At 34.3% G+C, this 20789-nt stretch overlaps 1 protein-coding gene across 7 annotated transcripts in view; it reads left to right on the top strand.

The window, feature by feature from the left end:
* The first annotated feature begins 1071 nt into the window (after window positions 1-1071).
* Window positions 1072-20789, top strand: part of LOC138697814 (transcription factor SOX-5-like) — a 970705-nt gene continuing 950987 nt past the window's right edge. For 2 of the 7 annotated variants that reach the window (XM_069823343.1, XM_069823339.1), the window contains exon 1: window positions 1072-1224. The gene's annotated coding sequence lies outside the window, so the exon portion shown is untranslated. Of the gene's footprint in view, window positions 1335-2810; window positions 3261-20789 lie in introns of those variants that run through there. The other 5 variants (XM_069823341.1, XM_069823338.1, XM_069823346.1 and 2 more) reach the window with 4 other exon arrangements.

Here is a 20789-nt window from a genome sequence, read left to right as displayed (position 1 = left end):
TTCCTTAGCTATTTAAATTATGAGTAAGGATATTATCATTCTTTTTCATCTAATTTTAAAATAATTCTATATTATTGTAATGTCAATTGACACTACAGCAATATTAATTACGATAATATTTTCTAGCATCTAGTATCTATATTTCTCGCTATTTCTTTTGTCTGTTTTGTTTTTCATCTGATGTATGTATCTCTCTCTCTCACTCACACACACACACACACACACACACACACACACACACACACACACATTGCATGGTTCGTATGCAGATACTAAGGGAAAGATATAAATAGGAAAGATTAGAGAATGCTGGGTTTGCAGTGAAAGACCTACACTTGGGGAGGAAAAAAAATTATATATATAATATTTCTGCTGATGGAAGTGAGGTTTAAATAAATAAAGAATAAATAAAGATGTGTACCAATAAAAACTAGTTCTATCACTGCAGGGGATATAAACCATTATTTCCGGAATAAGACATTAATCATTTATAATAATATATCGTTTGAAAGTGTAGTTTCATATAGCAAAGAAATAAAAATATATAAGGATGTGATTGAGATTCTTTTGATTCCACTCCACCTCTTAACAAGTTAGTGTCCCCTTCATGCAAAGAAATCACCCAAATCCACCCTCCAGTAGCCACCACCATCGACGACAAAGAGAATTCAAACCTGGATAAACATTGTGTACACATATATAGAGATTCAATAGGCAGTTGTCCCTTGTCGTATCGAACATAACCTCAACATGACAATAAGGCAAAAGGGGAACTTCAAACCAGGTGCGATCCTACACTACTTGTTGTCATAGCGTGGACTGCCTAAAGGAAGACGATTCTTGATTAAAAGAGGAATACAAGAGCGAGAGAAAAGGAGGATGGGGTATAGAAAAGAAGAAGGACCACATGTTGAAGAAAGACGGGGGATATTTAAGAACATGAAGGAGCGAGCAAGACAGAGAGACTTGCCTGACAACTACTGCTACTACAGCTAGGTAAGCAAGCAGTCTACCTGGAGGCTCTACCTACCTGACTGTACTGGACGGCAAAGAGAGGCAAGTTTTCTACGCTTAGTTCAGTGTATGCTCTGATGCAGACAAGTGATGTTGTGGTGGAGTGTGTGACGAGACTCTTTCGACGGAGACAGCCATCTCCAGCACCATAAACGTCGTCAACAAACTCGCCATGGAAATAGCAACGCTAGTGTAGGAAAAAAAATTAAGGTGTGTTGTAACTTGCTGCGATTGTTAGTGACGTAATCGAATGTGACTCCATGTGTGAATAGAAGATGTCTCTAGATGCGTCGAGTTACGACATCGTCAGCGACTACAATGTAATGTATTGGATTTAATTGTTACTGTTCTTAATATTTTAAATGAGATTTTTCCAATACTTTTAGTGTAATATTCCGGTGAATTTTCGGTAATGTAGCTATGTATTGGTAAAGCAGATATTATTGACATATTAATTTGCATTTTATATTGTTTTATTTGCGATTGCCATGCCATTTCGTTAATTCGTTTTTCCATTTTGTTTTTGCCTTCCTAATATTTTTTGTTGAAATATGCTCGTCTCGAACAACGCAAAATGTAAATTTAAGAAGAAACGTTGCTGTACGCATTTTTTAACTGAAAGGAATATTTTCAGATAAATTTTCAATACGTAATATGCTTCATTTCATTTTCCGACGTCATGTTTAGTTCAGATAATATTTGTAAGTTATATGTTAGTGATTTTGAATAATTATTGATAAACGGCCATTTTCGACTGTCAACTATTTCTGCGTATGTTGTCCGCTTGTCTTTTGTTTTCTTCAAGTATATCTCACTGTTGTCAAGCATTCCTTTCATTTTTAGATCTTATTTTCGTGTGTATTAAAGTTCTAGTTGTAGAAATAATAATAATAATAATAATAATAATAATAATAATAATAATAATGTCATTTAAATCGAATGTAATGATTTCAGGTCATTAAGGAGTAAGGAAAGCTGTTAAAACAGTGGAAGAATTCCAAAACATTTTCTCTCCTGATAAACATTATTGGAAGTATTTTTGATAGTATTATATGTGTGACTTGCTACCGGCTAAGATATCTTCACCGGGCACCAAGAAAATCGTCTGTCGGCAAGCGAGCGCGTGGTTGAGTGTAGTGAAGACAGCGGTAGCGGGCAGGCAGGCTGTAGTAGTGAATGAGTGAGTGATTACCCCGAGGAAATGGGGGAGACTGCTGTGAGGGGGCGGGAGGCAGGAGCTACTACTCTGTACTGCAAGGGAACTGACTGACAGACAGACAGGAGGGTCCCAGTCATTGACAATTTGTTCTAACAACCGTGTGTTTACCGCCATCCTTCCATAACCCTCTCCCAATCATTCGCACTTTAATATATTTTAGAACAAAAGTTATAAGTTCAGTGATTCGTCTCCACACTTCGTGAATGACCATGTGTTTCCTGAATTGTGGCAATCATTGTGAAACAACGTGTGACTACTGAAGCGACAACGTTGCTGCTGGAAACTCGTGCAGTGATATCAAGACTTTTTTGCGTGTTCAGTTCATTTTGTGGCAAGCTTGAGTTCCTTACTTTTTACAATATTAAAAGGCATTATTAAACATTATATTACAAGACAGCTTAAAATATCGTCACTGAACAGTGGTATCAATATTATATTAGCCCTAAAAGGTTAATACACGAATTCAGTTAAGTTCCCAGCGATTTAAAAGAACTAATACATAAAGTAAAAAGAACTGGTATATTCACTTACTCGTTTTCATACTCTTAATTTGATAAAATTTAAATGATAGTGTCATTATTTATAAACAAAGAAAAAGTGTAATTCCCAGGTGACAACATTCAATTTATCATATAAATGGCGTATGTTTTGAGTGGCATAAATGCAAGAAAAGTGGCATTATTCTCCGGTTTTAATGTTCGCCCATGGCTGGATTGGTGAAGTGAATTAATTTCCAACAATTTTAAGTGAACGTACCTGTGTTTAAATTGCGAGTTGACTCTTAGAACTTACCTGCACCTCAACAGAGATGCTTGTTCTATAAAACAATTAACAGTAAGTGAATGGACATTTTTATTAACGTCTCGTGTGATTTACGCTTTGAACGTAAGACAGTGACGCATTAATGTTCATGCGAAAGATTTTTATCACTGTACATTCTCTCGGACCAACTGTTGAATCTTTCTAAAATTCTAGAAGATAATGTGAGTTAGATGTTAATACTTTCTGAGACGCAATTGGAGAGAAGGTATGTTAATTATTATTTTTAGTTTATATAAACAGCAACAGGTTTAGCGTGTGTGTAATTGTTTAGCTGTAAGTTCCTTTTTTTTGTTTCGAGAACACAATGTGAAGGGATGAATAATTGTCCGGAGATTAAGTAACATGTTAGGAAAAAGCAAGTAACAAAAAACTTTGGAGTCCTACATACTGAGAAGAAGGAAAAGTAGTTCTTGTATTTGTTTCGGAGTGACGTACGCAGGGTGAGAGGTTGTTTGGTTACAGTGATAGTTGTGGTGTTGAGGTGCCCGTGTTTGTCTTGATGGACGCGTGTTTTCCACGCATGCGCTTGTGATGGACTGCAAAAACATACTTTACTTTTATGACGGTTCTAAAGAACATAATAAAGTAAGTAGATTTTCTATGTAATCGATCCCACAATTGACCGACCTTGAATATTTCATATATTTTTCTTTTATTACGTAAACCGTAATAATAGTCCGTGCAATCACGTGTCATTCATCTTAGCACAAGATCATCTTTTTTTAAACGTCTTAAATATATTGAAATGTTTCTATTTAATATAATTCTTATAAGAAAGAATTGTTAATGAAATATTCACAATTTCTAAATAGTAATTTGCGTAATTTTAAGAATGTCTGTTATGTTGCAAGTCTGTAACTAAATTGCTTAATTATGTGTACAGATTGGAAGTAATTTAACTTGCTGATTTTAAGAGCTTATTTCTTGGATAGAGTACAAAGACATTTTGATACCATTTTAGTCTCAAATGAACACTTTTCTCAGAAAAATATAATTTTTCCGTAAATGTTAACACTGTTTTACTCGATAAGTACTATCCGTAGATAAGTTTTCCAGTTTTTAAATAAAACGAACGGTTTTTTTTTGCAAATTAAATAAAATAATTAACACGTAGACCATCGTTACTTCCTGCCATTAGGAAGTCTAGCAACTCTACTTCAGTGACGAAGGAACTGCTGCTATTCAGACCCGAGTTCGTAGGGTGTCCCAACAATACACTGTTGCCAAACTACTTAGACTTTCAGTTTAATTTTCTAATTAACCAAGCACTTAATTACAAAACGCGTAGGCCTAATAGGTTTTTTTATGTTAATGCATTTTATTGCCCCTTTCAATCCGCACAGTTATTCACTTTCACTCGTATGACAATAATAAAATTTTTGAAGAGAGTCGGCCATTCTTATGCTGCGTACTCTGAAAAATCGAATGTACGACCCATCCTCAGCAAGTAGTAATAACACAGTCTAGTACATAACGTCACGAAGCTCAATACGTAATAAATATGCATCCATAGATAGTTGCTAACCACTAGGATCGCTAATATCGCCTCATTACAGACAATGCGAAATAGTACCGGCACAGTCTGTTGTTCCTAGCACCCTCACAACTCAAGCTTCGTGACTGTAAATACTAGACTGTGGTAATAACATTAAATTACAGTAGACCGTTTATGCATAGACCTATTACTATTTACGCTAGTAAGCCATCATCCAAGAACATAGAAAGAAATATATAAGCTTAAATACTTTTAACTTAGGCATTATTACTCGTAGAATATTTTATAATTGCTATATTATATTCAGGCACGTGCGATGTAACATTAATGGTATATAACTGACATACTATGATAAACAAGTAATTAAATTTCAACTTGCTACCCTAATAATAATAATAATAATAATAATAATAATAATAATAATAATAATAATAATCTCCATGGCAAATACTTTTGAAAATATCTGTGATAATGTAAAGGTTTGTAATATTGTCGTGCCCATAAAACGAAGTTACGAGAATGCGTTAAGTGTTTTTATATCTTAAAGTTATACCGAATTTATAAATGACGTATCGTTTTATTCAGAAAACTTAGCAGAATTTGTAAATATAAAATAAGAAGCTATATTTTGCCTCCCATAAAGCTGACTTTCTTAAATTGACAAATGTTTGTACCCTTTCCAATTAAATAAAAATAATGCTGGTTTTTTTACGGAAATAATATTTTCTTATACAATATACGCCTACACTAAGTTTTTTTTTTCAGTTTCATATTTAACTGACAATTACAAACAAATTGCTTTTATTAGATGCAAATGGCGTTGCATATATCTCATATGTATGACTATAAAATGTTTTCAGTGTGTTTCATAATGAGTAAGAAACAAGAATTAGTTATGATTATTGACTTTACAAGTGAATAACACATCAATTATCTTGGCATAAACAACTTTGCGATATGTTTAAAATATGAATATCTTCAAAGGATTTCTTATAGAATTGTTAAAGCTTAGTCCTTTTTTTGCTCAGTAATAGTTATAGTAACAAAGATAATGTGATTTTCTGTATTTATTCCTACGGAGTGTGACTTTTTCTTTCGACATCGACTGAATTTCGAGGTTAAGGCTGTCGGTCGGCTTTACACTATGACAATAATTTTTCATATTTCATCTTCAAATTGAATTTATAGATTCCTGTCACTAAAAGTTACATTATAACTTAGGCCTACAAACGCGAAATTTGAGAGCTTTGAAATTTTTATATAGAAATTCAATAGGAATAAGCTCTTTAATATTACGTTTACAATTTTTGTCAGTTTAATTCTTGTTACAACAATATGTTCTTATAAAATATTATCAAGTGAAATTAAACGAAGAAAACTAGACTATTTTTCAGAACTTTGACAAGCGTTTTACATACTTTGTTATTATAGTTCTGTGAAGTAAAATTCTTTTGCTTTTATACATGTAGCACTCTGGGACTACTTAAGAATGAAGTAGAAAATTGTTAATAGGTCCATACAGGATTATTCAAAAGTGACGCAAAATCTGAAAGTCCTCTAACGTTTGTAAGAAGCAAGTTTGTAGAAAAATATTATTAGAGTTTTATTCATAAAAGAATGGTGTTTATTCAGATATAGACTAATTTGAAATATTTCAGAAATGGTCGTCATTTTTCTCTTCTATTATTAGTAGCCTCTCTCTTAGGGAATGAACAGCATTGTGAAGAAAATCGTGCGGAATATCTTCAAATTTTGACGTCAAACATCTATGTTTGAGGTACAAAGGAGAAAAATTGTAACATGTTGACATAAAATGTTTACTTTTACTTCACACATGGAAACAGAAATGTAAGATGAACTTCGTGCCTCGTGGTTTTTTAAGCGGCCAGTCTCGTGCAATTCTCCATTCAATGTGCCTCGAGGTTTTTCACACAATAGTCATGGTGTTATTGGGTATATGGATTATGTTCAGAGAGTTCCTATGCAGATCGATCCCACTCCGACCTCTACCTAATAAAATCTGTTGTCGGACGGCAAGCGGTCATACGCCGGCGTACGGACAGGTCCTTGCACGCTTCCCTACCGAGACCGGTCCCACTCCACCCCTTACGGGACAGGCACTTCGCACTACCATCATTAACAAGGAAACACTCTAATGGGGACAGATAAAAAAGTTAAAATTTTTTCTTCCACCATGTTAATGATGTCAAAATAAGTGCTTATACAAATTTTGGCCATTCGACCGCAATTACAAGTCCATCCAGAAAGTAATTTTCCCTGGGGCCGATTGCAGAAAAATAGCACAATTGCATGGAAAGATTTATTGAAACAGATACAGCAATTGTTGCGCTATTTGTCAACATAACCCCACCGGAACTGAGACATTTGTCATGCCATGGGATCAATTTTTGTATCCTTGTGTCATAGAAGTCAGCCGCCTGGGATCGGAACCAGCGTTTGACAGCCGTCTGCACCTCTCTGTCGATCCCATTGTATGACAGATGTCTCAATTCCGGTGAAGAATATGTTGAAAAATAGCTCAACATTTGCTGTGTCTGTTCCAATAAATTTTTCCAGTGAAACGGCTCCTGGCAAACTTATTTTTTTACGGCCCTCGTAATTGCGGTCGAGTAGCCAAAATTTGTATAAGCACTTCTTTTGACATTATTAACATGGTGAAAGAAAAAAAATAGCATTTTTATCTGCCCCAATCAGAAGGTTTGCTTGTAAGCCGACGTAACATTAGCTTTGTTCGTAGAACAAATACGAAACCGTTTGATTTGATAGCCTACATGAACACGCGCGGTGGACAACTATTGGTAGCCTACTAGTTAGCTTTTCTTTGCCCTCTACGAACGAATATCAAATGGTTTATAAGGGAAAGTCCTGGTAGCTGTTTTGTCAACGGAAATGTGCTGCTTGGTGGCATATCTACGTACTAAATAGTTGGCGGGTTTTCATTTATCATACGAATTCACTTATTTTTCTAGCTAATTTATTTTTATAAGGTGTAGGCCTACTGGATCTAAATTAAGATGGAAATAGAAGGCAAGATAACCAACTTGTATTTTTTTTGTCACAGCCTTTTTTTATATTCTTTGATCTTGGAGAAGGTTATGGTAGTATATACAGATGGCAGTGAATCTGCGCGCACATGTTCTGACTAAATATTTTCTCTGTCAGAAACTGTTCCAATGGTTAGACAGACGATCGTTTCAATCGTTTGAAAACACTGTACGAATAACAAATTAATAGTCAGCAACTATCTTCGCTACTACGAACGCGAAAATGGATATGTGAATGCATCTGATTAGTGACAATGGTTTCTTACTGTAGTACGATTTGTTTCTGCAGCAGTTTCCATCCGTCAGGAACATGCGCACATGGACTTTCCTGTGCGTGCAGCGATAACTCAAAACTCTGACTACTTTCTGATTGAAGTCAGACTTTCTTGCAGTACAAACCGTCAGCAGACTATTTCCTGACGGTCAGAAAAATTTTCGGATCAAGAGCAAACCAATCTCAAACCAGAGTGACGCATGTCCATAAAACTAGTTGTGTTTTACTTCCATTCACTGGACTGCTAGGCCTACCGACGTAGCTACTGTACTTTTTGAATTTATATTTAATGTGTCCATGCTTATCTATATTGGTTACTAAAACATACTGTGAAATTTAATAACATCTTCAATACATGAGATTAGTAAATTATTTTGTGCGAGATCGTGCGTATTTGCTTGGTTTCCGCACAAAACCAATCCGCGGAAAGTCTAAAATTCCACATTCAGTATTCCCAACCTAACACACATAACAATTTCCCTCTTCTTACCGCTTAAGTGACATATTGATTTTACTGCTTTAGGTATGTAACATATTATTTTCAGAGACGTTCAATATAGTAATAATTATAAATTGGAAACTTACCACTGCAATTTCACCTAAATTGCACTGTTAATTATTGTTTTTAAATATTTGCAAAAATTAAGTAAACTCTACAACTCCACTAAAGTTACTGCATTCGTGATGCAAGTAACATTAAGGAAGCAGTGAAAAAATCAACAAGATTCCAGACTCATCATAGACTGGGAGAAAAAAAAGACAGACGTATATCACGACCTGCTGGAGTATAGTAAACACAGAAAACATTTTAAAGCAACAATGTTGAAGATAGATATTTTTGTTTTGCAAATTTGCCGTCATTGAATAGAAAACAAGATGGAGATTTCATTGCAACTAATTAGAAATTCCTCTTCCAGGTATGTAATAAACGATCTTCGCACAAAATAATGTACGATACACGAGTGGTATGTTTTCTTTCAATTCTCGGAAATTAAAAAAGCTCAACTACGTTTCGCTTTTTCAGACTTTTCCTCGAACATGCAAACTTCAACATACCGCTCTTGTAACGCATATTACTATTACAGTACATGAGCGTTCGTGCAGGGATCATCTCGGGTCATGCGCAATAATTGATGTTGGAACACTTTTCAAACAGTTGTTAAACCATCACAAACTCGCTACAGAAATAAAATCTACTACTACCTGGGACTGGTCTACATAGGAACTCTGTATTTAAGTAAAGGCTGGTAATATTGTGATACTAATAATATTATGATAGTTATTTTTGAGAATTTTTTACAATTTTACTGAGCGAGAGGAAGGTCGTTTTTTGCGTCAACGCATTAAGGGAATGTTCGTGGACAAATTTCTGCACAAAACCGGTCTTTCTCTCGCTCAGTAAAATTGTAAAACAATCTCAAAAAGTACTATCATAATATTATTAGTATCACAATATTACCACCCTTTACACTACGTGAATATGAAATAAAATACGCTAGTGTGTTAATGAAAGTATCATATTGTATTTTATTACCTTAATTCGAGTCTGGCGTCTCACGCAATCATTCGGATTCCCTTAAATTCCTTGCCAATTTTGTTCATAAGTTTCCACAATGACGACAAATTGCAGGATCCATACCTCAATTCATTTAGAGTTCTGAATCTTCTCAGTATGCTGGAGCAATCTGTATTGCATTCATAGTAACACTGATAAGGCCAATTCGCGTTTGTAGAGACAAAACCATTATTTTCTGGTTTGAATAAAAAAGTAGCAGTGAAACCAACGGTTTCGGTATAGGCCTATACACTAGACTCTTGCTAATCCGACCCTCAGTAACCCGGCCTCCTAGTGTACTTCCTATCACTTCTGCTGTAGTAATGGTTTTCTGGGAAAATTGTACCGATGCGGTGTCATGTAATATAGTGAGGATCACGTAAGAGTAGTTCCTAACAGGCTAATTTGGCCGTCTCTTCAGTGTTGCCACCAAAGAGGGCAAAGTCACAATGCCATGTAGCCTACTGAAATAATAACAGTATTAACAATAATGTCTGGCTTATTTACTTATTTACCGCATCTCATCTTTATGCTGGGAGGAGTTTTCTAAATGGTTTAATAATTTGTGAAAGAGTATATTTTCCTCCTGGACCTCTCGCACATGATGTTGGTAATTAGTAGATTAGTATGATCTAACGTTAAAATGTATTTTGTCTGACAACATGAAATTCATTGCTTTGACCAAACAGTTTACGATTCACAAGACCTAACCTAAAAATGTATTTTGTTTGATCACACGAAATGATAGTACGAATCCCGAAAACGGAATACCACTTTGAAATGTATACCCTAGTTAAAATACATACTCCTAAGTCACTTCCATGCTTTTCCTCTCTTGGACATTTTAATAAAAATCTGTCCATTAGTCACGTGCATGTTTCATACAATGTAGGTCTGTAAGTTATATTTTATTTAATTACACTTACCTGAATATAGTGTCGAATTGGAATCACAACGAAACAGAACTGAATTATGTATTGATATTAATATTAATACCGATATTACTAATTAACTATTAATTACGTTCAAATTTCACAAGCTTAGTTATACTTCCATTTCATCAGTTTCTTTACTGCAAACCAAAATTATTGCTGGCAACATAAGTTAGAAAATAACTTGGTTGTATTTGGTAAAATTTGTGCCAGTATCCGCGGTTAAACAATGAATATAAGTAAATCTTTTTAGTTAAAGTAGTTAAGAGTTTTTTTTTGGAGGTTATTTTATTATTTTTGGGTGAAATCTTAATATTTATTATGACTTTATTTTATTTGAGGCTATGAAATCTTTTGTTTTAGACTAGTATTAGATTAGTACTCGAAATTCGAAACAAAGTTGGTAAAAGAAAATTCAACTTGACATCTACAAAATCACTGTAATCCATTAACATATGTAAGTAATAAGGGAAAAATGGTTAGGTTTTAACCTTACGGTATTAAGTAAGCTAATCCAGACATATATACAGTCTTACTAATAAACCGTGTATAGTTTTTATACAGACTTATGCAGAGTTGAGAGAGAAAACTTTACTAATAAACCATGCAGAAGCTATGGACGTATAAACAGACTGTAACTATACAATGGGAATTGCTTTGCAGTAGTTATATACACGAAACCCCTTGTTTAAGCGTTGTATATAGAGAAAAAATGGCCGCCCCTCTAACAGCTGTTCATATCGACTGTCATTTTATGATGATGGTTGCTTAGTAACCAAAGAAGAACAAACCAAAGAGCACAGAATGATTAGAATAATATTACTGTAGCTTGTACTCTTTGACCAAAATATAGCGTGGTAATCGATTAGAGCCAGTTGTACTATCGATACTTAACACGCCACACTAGAGCGCTCTACCGGATGCAATAGAGAACCTCAGATATTCTATTATCTTTCGTAACGAAGTAATGACGAAACTATGACGTAGCTGTGTAACAGTTGTACTATTATACGCGATGTATGTAGTGATTATTAGTAAGGAATTTACACACGACGTATAAATGAGCTACTCATTGTATAAGTATAAGACAGTTAAACGTCTGTAAATAGAGTTTTTATTAGTAAGACCGATAGTGTATTATTTATACACCTAGAGTGAACCGAATGTAATGTCATAAATTTCAGGTTATTCTTTGAGATATTTAAAAAAAATGTTTCATGCAATTTTACTCGTTTTTGCTTCCTTTTCGAGATAAATATTGTTTTAAATGAAACATTTTATAGCGTGTTTTTGGAAAGTCATTGATTGAATTTCGAATATGCTCAGTCAATTTAAGAGATATGAATCAAAAATGGCTGAAAGAAATTTAGTTTTATCCTTCAAATGTGCAGAAAAATTGATGCGAACAAATGTAACTTTTCGTTCTGCAAAGGAATTTTACAATGTTACATGTGTTCAGATCAAGTTTTTGGACATTTAAAGGATAAAACAAAAATTCTTTCAATCATTTATTATCATAATATACTGCTCTCTTAAATTTCAACACTGAGCATATTGGGAATTAAATCAGTGGCTTTCTCGAAACACGCTATGAAATGTGATTGTTTAGTCTGAAGACAGTTCTGAACCTCATAATTGACACTCATGAGACAACTAAGCTAGGAGATAATAGGATACGGTGGTCAGTTCCTTTCCCTCTCCATTGCACACATCGCTGACTAGTTACATATTACAATGATCAGACTTCGGCTGTATACAAACAATTGTTCTTCCTCTGACACATAATGTCAAGTGTCCAGCGCCTAAAGTTATTCAGCATTTGCTCTTAGTGGGTTGAGAGAAAACTCCGGAAAGAGGCCTCAACCAGGTAACTTGTCCCAACCAGAATTTGAACTCGGGACCGCCCGTTTCACGGTCAGGCATGCTAACCACAGCTGTGGATCGCAGAACCATTGAAATAGAAGTTCCTCTGGATGTAAAATAATATTTCCTGATTTTTGAATTTCCAAAGTTATTGCAGTGCATAGGCCTACATTTTAACTTCCGTTGTTCGAATGTATGCGCTGAACACTGCCGCGTCTACATTCGCGGGCGGGGAAGATGAAATGTATGCACTTTATTTGTTACGATTCACGTTAGGGGGATGGAAGAACGTTCTTAGGGCAATTCTATAGTTAAAAGTCAATTACTTATTATTGTTAAAGCTATTTTAAAAGCGGAATGTGAGCTGTTTAAATAAGAAATAAAATAAAATAATGTATTTCCCTTACTTAAGGAAGGTAAATGTAACCGATGCGAGTAGTAACAAAAGTAACGTCATGATAAAAACTATTTTGATGGTAAGGAAGATATTACAGACTGAAACCGTTTTAATTGAGAACTGTCTCTGGAAAGATAGATAGGGAATAAAAGTAAAACATTGAAATATTAAATTTACTCATATTCGGAGAAAAAGTAATTATCTGATCATAATCAGAATAATATCGTAAATTACTGTGAGATTAACTTGTTTGTTTTGAGTTAAAAGTATAAGCTTAGTCTAGCAAGACCAGTAAAATAAAATAATAGTAAGTAATTTTATTCAGTTATAGAAAAAGACTGTGCCACAAAATTGTATGAAGGAATGTATATTTACATATTAAAATTAAGAAATATTATCCGACTACTAAAGTAATTGAAATTAAATAATTCAAACTTTAGTTACTAAAATAAAGTTAACTTGTAAATACCGTAGAGAATATCGTATTACTTAAATTATATAAAATATGATAGAAATTGTAGAAGTGTTTATATTAGATCTATATTTTATCCAGCAAAATGATAAGTATTTGATCTGTATTTGACTGAAGGGTTCTTAGTTGATATCACGTCATATGATTCCAAGAAATATTGTATAGCGTATAATATTTCGTCTTCGATGTTTGATTTTGCTACATATCTTCTGCATCATCACTCAGCATATTCATATTGTTACATTTCTTTCATTAATTCAAAATGAAATTGAAGAGTGTGAACCCAAAACGCGCCAAGTCCATTTTTATGATTGGGCTAGTTTTTTTATCCACTGGTTTACTGACTGAGCGAGTTTTCAAGTGACATGTACAATAACTCAAGTTTTTAGACAAGGATTGGCGTTGTTTCGGAAGAAAACAAGCTTCAAATAACATAGAGGTCTCAAAATAATCGTATGTATGTATGTATGTATGTATGTATGTATGTATGTATGTATGTATGTATGTATGTATGTATGTATGTAGAAATCATAAAAATAAGCAATGGACTGAGCGAGTTTTGGGATCAGACTCAATTGTATTTTCTTTCGAAATTCAAAATCTCTTTATTTTTATTGAAAAGCCAGATAATGGAATTTTCGTATTTCTATATTTTTTTAATGTTTAAATATTTAATTGATTTTAGACACTTCAAATAATTATGTACAACTAGCTGTACCCGTGCGCTCCGCTGCACGTGTTAGAAATAAATATAAAGTAATTACATAATTAAAATAGGACATCTGGTCCAGGGAACATTCGTGTTTGATAGAAGGATAAATCGTTTAATATTTCACTTAATTTAAATTGTATTTAAATAATTAAAATGCGATCATTTTGGTCCAGAGACCACTCATTTGGTGCAATGATAATTCTTTTAACATATTTCTTAATTGTTATTACATGCAAATAATTAAAACATAATCATTTGGTTCAGAGAACATCCGTTTTTGGTGCAATTTGGTCCCATCAAAATTTTGCTTGGAATGAAACGTATCGGAAATTTTTTTTAAAGAAACTTTTGTTATGCAACATTTTTCACAAAAAATAATAATAAGGGAGATATTTCGATTTATTTAATTCAAGTCCCCTTATAACCTCCCTTTTAAATAAAGTATTTTGAATGCCATATAGCCTAAAATCTAAGTTACAATGAACTTAATTTATATTTCAATGTTCATATAAATCGATTCAGCAATTATCGCGTGAAAAGGTAACAAACATCCAGATAGACAGACAGACAGACAAACAAAAATTTCAAAAAAGCGATTTTCGGTTTCAGAATGGTTAATTATACATGTTAACACCAATTATTTTTGGAAAATCGAAAATTACCAGAATAATTTTGGCTACAGATTTATTATTAGTATAGATTCAGTTGAATTCATTGTGCACTAGGCAACAAAAGAAATGCCGATACGAAATGATATCGTTTTCCGAGGACTCTAGCAAACATGGCGAGATGGAAAGCTATTTTCCTGAGATTGGCTTTTTAAAAACATGTAGATACGATTTTTATAACATATCCACGTTATTATTTAATTTGAATTGATTTTAAATTATTCATATGCTTTTATTTTACAACATTAATAAGAATACTACACGAAAAATAGTGAAACTGCAGTTTATATGGTATTCCACAGCCTTCCTTATTATCCATGGATGCTGCCATTGTTACAATCATTGAGCTCTATTGTCATAAATTCACCTACAGAATAGAAGGCGTGAGAAATTAGGTACTTCTTTAATTTGACCCTAAATAATATTTTGTTTTAAGTTTAATTTCTTATATCCATAGGGAGGCTATTAAACATTTTTACTGCCATATAACGCAATCCATTTTTGATAGTACGATAGATTTGCCGATGGAGTATGAAAGTTATTTTTTGACGAGTATTTATGTTACGAATAAATTGCTGAATTAGTTAGGCCTACAAAATTTTCACGATTACATACGAGAAAATGTATTAATGAATACATATATGTTGACAAGCCATGGGCATATACGGAGTACAGTGTGAGTTGATCTACTCGTAGATAGGGTCCAAGCAACAAGTATATGATTTTTGTTTTATTTCAGGCTATTTTCTGACCAAATCTTAAATCTTAACCACATACAATTCAAAATTTCATATAGAGTTTCGTGTAATATCCTTTCATATTTAGTTCCAATGAATTTAGAACTATACTTCTTTCGGAGTTCACTGACTTGTTTCTTACCATAATCATCTTCCAGACATGTATTAGGGCATGTGGCTTGTTACGGCCCCGATTCATCTTTTTGCGGGACGTTGTATTAATCTTTACCCTGCTGGCAATTGTATTTTCTTGTTTTTCACTAGGATATTAATTTAATAACATTTTATTTTAGGAACTACATTATGTTTTTTAATTAACTCGTTTGAGTTGGGAATGAAATTTGTTAGCCTATCTCTCGTTAATTTTTGTAGCTGTTTTAAAGGTATTAGAATGAAGCTAATTTCGTCATACAGCGAGAGGCAGCGAAAAGTTACCGCGATATGCAGGGGACGTTGGGGAACAGATTGTCCGCAATCCATTGCTCGACTCACGCGTTCAGTTTCATTACGGTAGGTCTAAAATTCCCGAGTGGTGGGGATGGAGTGCGCGGACAACGGTAAGTGTACGGAGTGTATAGTTGACGAGTGGAGTCACAAATAGCACATGTAATGTTCAATAACAAGTGTAGTAACGCAACACTAGTGCGCTCGACAAACACGGCCCCTGCATAATGCGGTAACTTTTCGCTGCGTCTCTCTGTAGGTATTTCATTTCAAGAATTGAATTAATTCTTGTTTATATACATTCAGAGAAAATTTCTTACGCGAATTTAGAGTTATAATAGTGCATGCCTACTTTTACTAGTGTTTCAAGTATATTCAAGTGCATTGTACATTTGGTTCTATTTTAGTGTAATATCATTGCAATATTTTCTATTTTTTATTTAATTATTTTACGACGCTGTATCAACATCTCAGGTTATTTAGCGTCTGAATGAAATGAAGGTGATAATGAATCCGGGGTCCAGCACCGAAAGTTACCCAGCATTTGCTCGTATTGGGTTGAGGGAAACCCCAGAAAAAACCTCAACCAGGTAACTTGCCCCAACCGGGATTCGAACCCAGCCCACCTGGTTTCGCGGCCAGACGCGCTGACCGTTACTCCACAGGTGTGGACAATATTTTCTATTAAATTTTCTTATAAGTGCAGAGTGATTCACTAGGATTTACCGTCCCTTACGGAGCTTATTTCCGAAGACATTCTGAACAAAAAAGTGCCCTAATCTCAATATTTTCAGAATTACACTAATTTGAAGTTGTTTATAAAATATCATTATTCATGCGTTTCAAGGGTAAAAGAATATTTCAGATAAAGATTGAACTATTCAGGAGTATAATTTATTTAATTAGCTAATATTCTGAACCTAAAAATGTGTTGTGAATTCCATAGTTGCTTCGTACAGATTTTTTTTTTTTTTTTTTTTTTTCGATTTTAAGCTACAAAATTACATTTTATTACGCATTTATCACAACAATTTTACAAATTACGCTACTCTTGTACATTCTTTAAGACTGTATATTAGCTGTAAAGAATTAAGTTCCTAAAGTCGTATGATTTGTAACAATTTTTGTGATAAATGCGTAAGAATGATGTAATTTTTAGTTAAAAAATTGAAAAATAAAATCTGTGCAAAGCAATTAACAACACATTTTTAGCTTCAGAACACTAGCTAATGAAAGAAACGACACTTGTGAATAGTTCATTCTCTATTTGTAATTTTTTTATCCTTAAAACTAAAGAAAAACAGGTACTTTACTATAAACTTCAAATTAGTGTAGGCCTAACTATGATTAGGACACATGTTTATATGACATTCTTTGCTCAGAATGTCTTCGGAAATTAGCTCCGTAACGGACGGTAAATTTTCGTGAATCACCCTGTATCTGTAGACCTACAGTGCTTTTAGCTATTATACAAGGAATCTTCTTTAACTAAACTGTTTAAGAATGTATAATTCTTTTCACATTAGTCAATGGAAAATTTTAGTTTCAATAAAAATGTCATCCAGATGTCTTGAAAGGAGTCTAAAAATGTTGTTTACTGCCGGAAGCTCCAGGGGAAAAGAAAAAAATCTTCATTCGCACAAAAACGAACTTGTTCACTTAAAAATCTTTTTTTTTCCTCTCACAGAATGCCTTGTTCTCACGTGACGAGATCTGTACGAATAAAAAGTAAACTCAATTTCTGATCTGACGTTAGAATTCGCCGTGTCAAAACAACCATTTGCCTTATTAATGATAGACTGATGCACGAACTTTGGAATCCACGATATGAATAAAATTATTCCTTCCCACTTCCGCGGCACGGTCGTGGGTGCTGGAAACTCCGATTCTTTTCCCACAGATTTATGCAAGAAACGTGCCAAGGAATCCTCGTACACAGCCTCCTTCAGTGCCCGCTATTTGGCAGTGAAAATTAACAGATGAAATAACATTATTCTTTCTTAATGTCTTCAGAAACTTGTCTTTAGTGCATATTTCTATCTAGAATACGAAACAATCTAACGAGTAATGTAACAAATCTCTTCGGCTCCCCATAATTCTTTGCAGAGGGATGTCGTTCCAAATTTAACACTTGTAAAGATGAATTTTCAGCATCGCATGACACATCGGACGGAAACGTAGACGTGTAGGTCTTAGATGACCACGGTCGAAAACAGATTATGTTTTATTAGTGTCTCTCAGAAATATTAATCACGAACAGTGTTGTAAAACTAACAAAACGAGCTATGAGTAAATGTGTAGGCTACTTCCTTTAACATAGTATAAATATTGAAAGCATAAAACCAGTGTTGCTTTATGGATGAGAAGCATGAACATTGAAGAAAAAATATGTAAAAAAATGTAGTCAACTGAAATAACATTTAAGAGAATCTAGGGTTATACAAAATGGAGTAAGTCAGAAAATGTTAAAAAAATACAAAGTTATATAGGTTTTGTGAAATTCCCTATGATTGCGTGCAGTATTTGTACGGAAATTAGGGTAACGAAATTAGGATAAAGAAAATTTGCTGTAAGATTTAAATGTGCTTTAATGATAATGTTATTTACATGAAATAAACTACGTTGCGACAGGGAGGTTGAAACCCTTGCCCATGTCCTGGGCGCCTTCCACACGGTGAACTTCTACGAAATACGCGGCATCATACAGTAAGTTCTATAATAGCAACTGCCTTAAGGAACAAAGGTTATTCAGTATATGAAGAAGTACACGGCATATCCAGTGAGGGCAGTAATCGAAGAATTGACATAATTGCATTTAAACCTCCCTCTCTTGAAGGTTACATCATAGACCCTACTGTGAGATTCGAATTGCACGAACACCAGCCAGAAGAAGTACACGAGGAAAAAAGGAATATATATGAACCTTCCATCAGTTTTTATAAGGACAAATACCATCTGGAATCCATCGTCATTACGGGACTAATGATAGGAGCCCGTGGGACCATACCCCGGTTCCTAGTCGACTTCTGTAAATCTTTTGGCCTGCATAAAAGTATTTTAAGAGATCTAACAATTGCAGCACTCAAAGTCTCAATAGCTATTTTCAGGCATCATACATATGGACCATGACTAATTCGCATCTCCTTGACGTTACTTCGTTTAACATCATGTGTTTCAATATAATTCAAATTGTTTATTTTTCACTCTAACAATTTATCACTAAGCCTCAAGGCTTTTACTCTATTGTATCATGGTACTCTTTGTCGATGGCAACCTGTAGTGGTTACAGGAAGAAATTAAATTAAATTAAAAAATTAAATTAAATTAAATTGAATAACAGTCAATCTTCTAATAATAATGCATTAAAACAAATTGTATTGGGCCTATTAAGAGGGCAAGTAAAAAAAAAAATTGAGCTACACACAATTAATGATAAATTAACTGATATACTGTACATGGGAATATCCTGTAAATACTTTTGCTGTTACTTGTCTATTTATATGTGAGTAATGCCAAGATTCTATTAACTTTCTATAGTTATGCATATATTGTGTACAAGTCTGTTTCGCGTCCATGTCGAAGCACAAATGAATAACATATTTTTTATATGTTGTAATCCTCCCTCTCATGGATTATAATAAAGTAAATAAGTACTTTATGTATAGTACTCGTATAGAGCGGGCTGTATGTAGATTCCTCTTGTGTGTTCACATTGTTGAGTTTATCGGATATGACGCAAGCATTTCCATGGCGACCGAAGTCGAATAAGTTCCATCAAATCATTTCATTTTTTCTATTCATGTAAGTCGAGTACAGACATTAGGCCTACACTTCAAAAATATTGTCTTTGTTCTTTAGTCAACTGTCCGAAGACTGTCGGCCTGGTTGGCTCACTTGGTATAGCGCTGGCCTCCTATGCCAGAGGTTGCGGATTCGATCCCGGGCCAGGTCGATGGCGCTTAAGTGTGCTTAAATGCGACAGGCTCATATCAGTAGATTTACTGGCATGTAAAAGAACTCCTGCGGGACAAAATTCCGGCACACCGGCGACGCTGATATAAACTCGGCAGTTGCGAGCGTCGTTAAATAAAACATAACATTTCTACATCTGATTCTCTTTGCCGGCCCGGATGGCTCAAGCGGTAGGGGCACGGCATGTGTCTATCGATTGGTCCGAAGGGTTGTGGGTTCGAGTTCCGCCTCGGGCATGGGTGTTGTGTACGTACTAGTTTAAGAAAGCGGAAAACAGAAAAACAGAAAAAACGAAAAAAAAAAACAGGTTTGAACCTCATAAATGACATCAATAAGGTATCACTCATGAGGCAACTAAGCCAGGAGATAACGGAGTAGGGTGGTTAGTTCTTTTCCCTCCATTGGATGCATCGCTGACTACAGGCATGCAACAAGGAAAACTCAGTGCGCAGAAACCAGCGGGCGTGACTGTCTCGCGCAGATGACGTATGCTCCCGTTTCCAGCATACACCTCACGCCTACTGCAGGGGGGTAAGAGGGTTATAGCATAAGCGCCGCAAGGAGTCCGAGCTGAGTTTTGCTTGTAGGATACCTATAGTAACATATTACACTAATTAGGCTTCAGATGTGTACAAACAATAGTTCTTCCTCTGACACATATCGTCAAGTGAGATATACTACATATCAGCCAGAACCTTGGAGGTATTATTGTCAAAAACAATTAAAGATAAAGAAGCCTATGAGAATTTACTAGTATAGGAGATCCGTAAGAATTGCCGTGAATATCTCGAAATGAGTTTTCTGAATTATCAAAAACTCTCTCTTCTTTCTGCCTATCCTGGTAACATAAAAACATTAATTTAATTTGTTTATAAATAATCAAAATAGACACATTGTAGTTGTGACAGAGATAAATATATTATATAGAGGACAATAGAATTCCTTAATCCCTAAAATAATTAATGATGATTTAAATTTGATTAGGTTATGATTAGTGTAAAATAACTTACATGCTTTTTACACGCAGTTTAGTCATTATATTAACGTAACTAAATGAGACATAGATGTCTCTTTTGTAGTTATTTTCACATTTGATTGTAAGAAATGTCAAGACAAAGAATTATGATACTACAAAAGTTCAACTTCAA

The sequence above is a fragment of the Periplaneta americana genome, chromosome 4, assembly GCF_040183065.1.
Source record: "Periplaneta americana isolate PAMFEO1 chromosome 4, P.americana_PAMFEO1_priV1, whole genome shotgun sequence".
Classification (NCBI taxonomy): Eukaryota; Metazoa; Arthropoda; class Insecta; order Blattodea; family Blattidae; genus Periplaneta; species Periplaneta americana.
The sequence above is the reverse complement of the archived record's forward strand: the minus strand, read 5'-3'. Positions and strand labels throughout refer to the sequence as shown.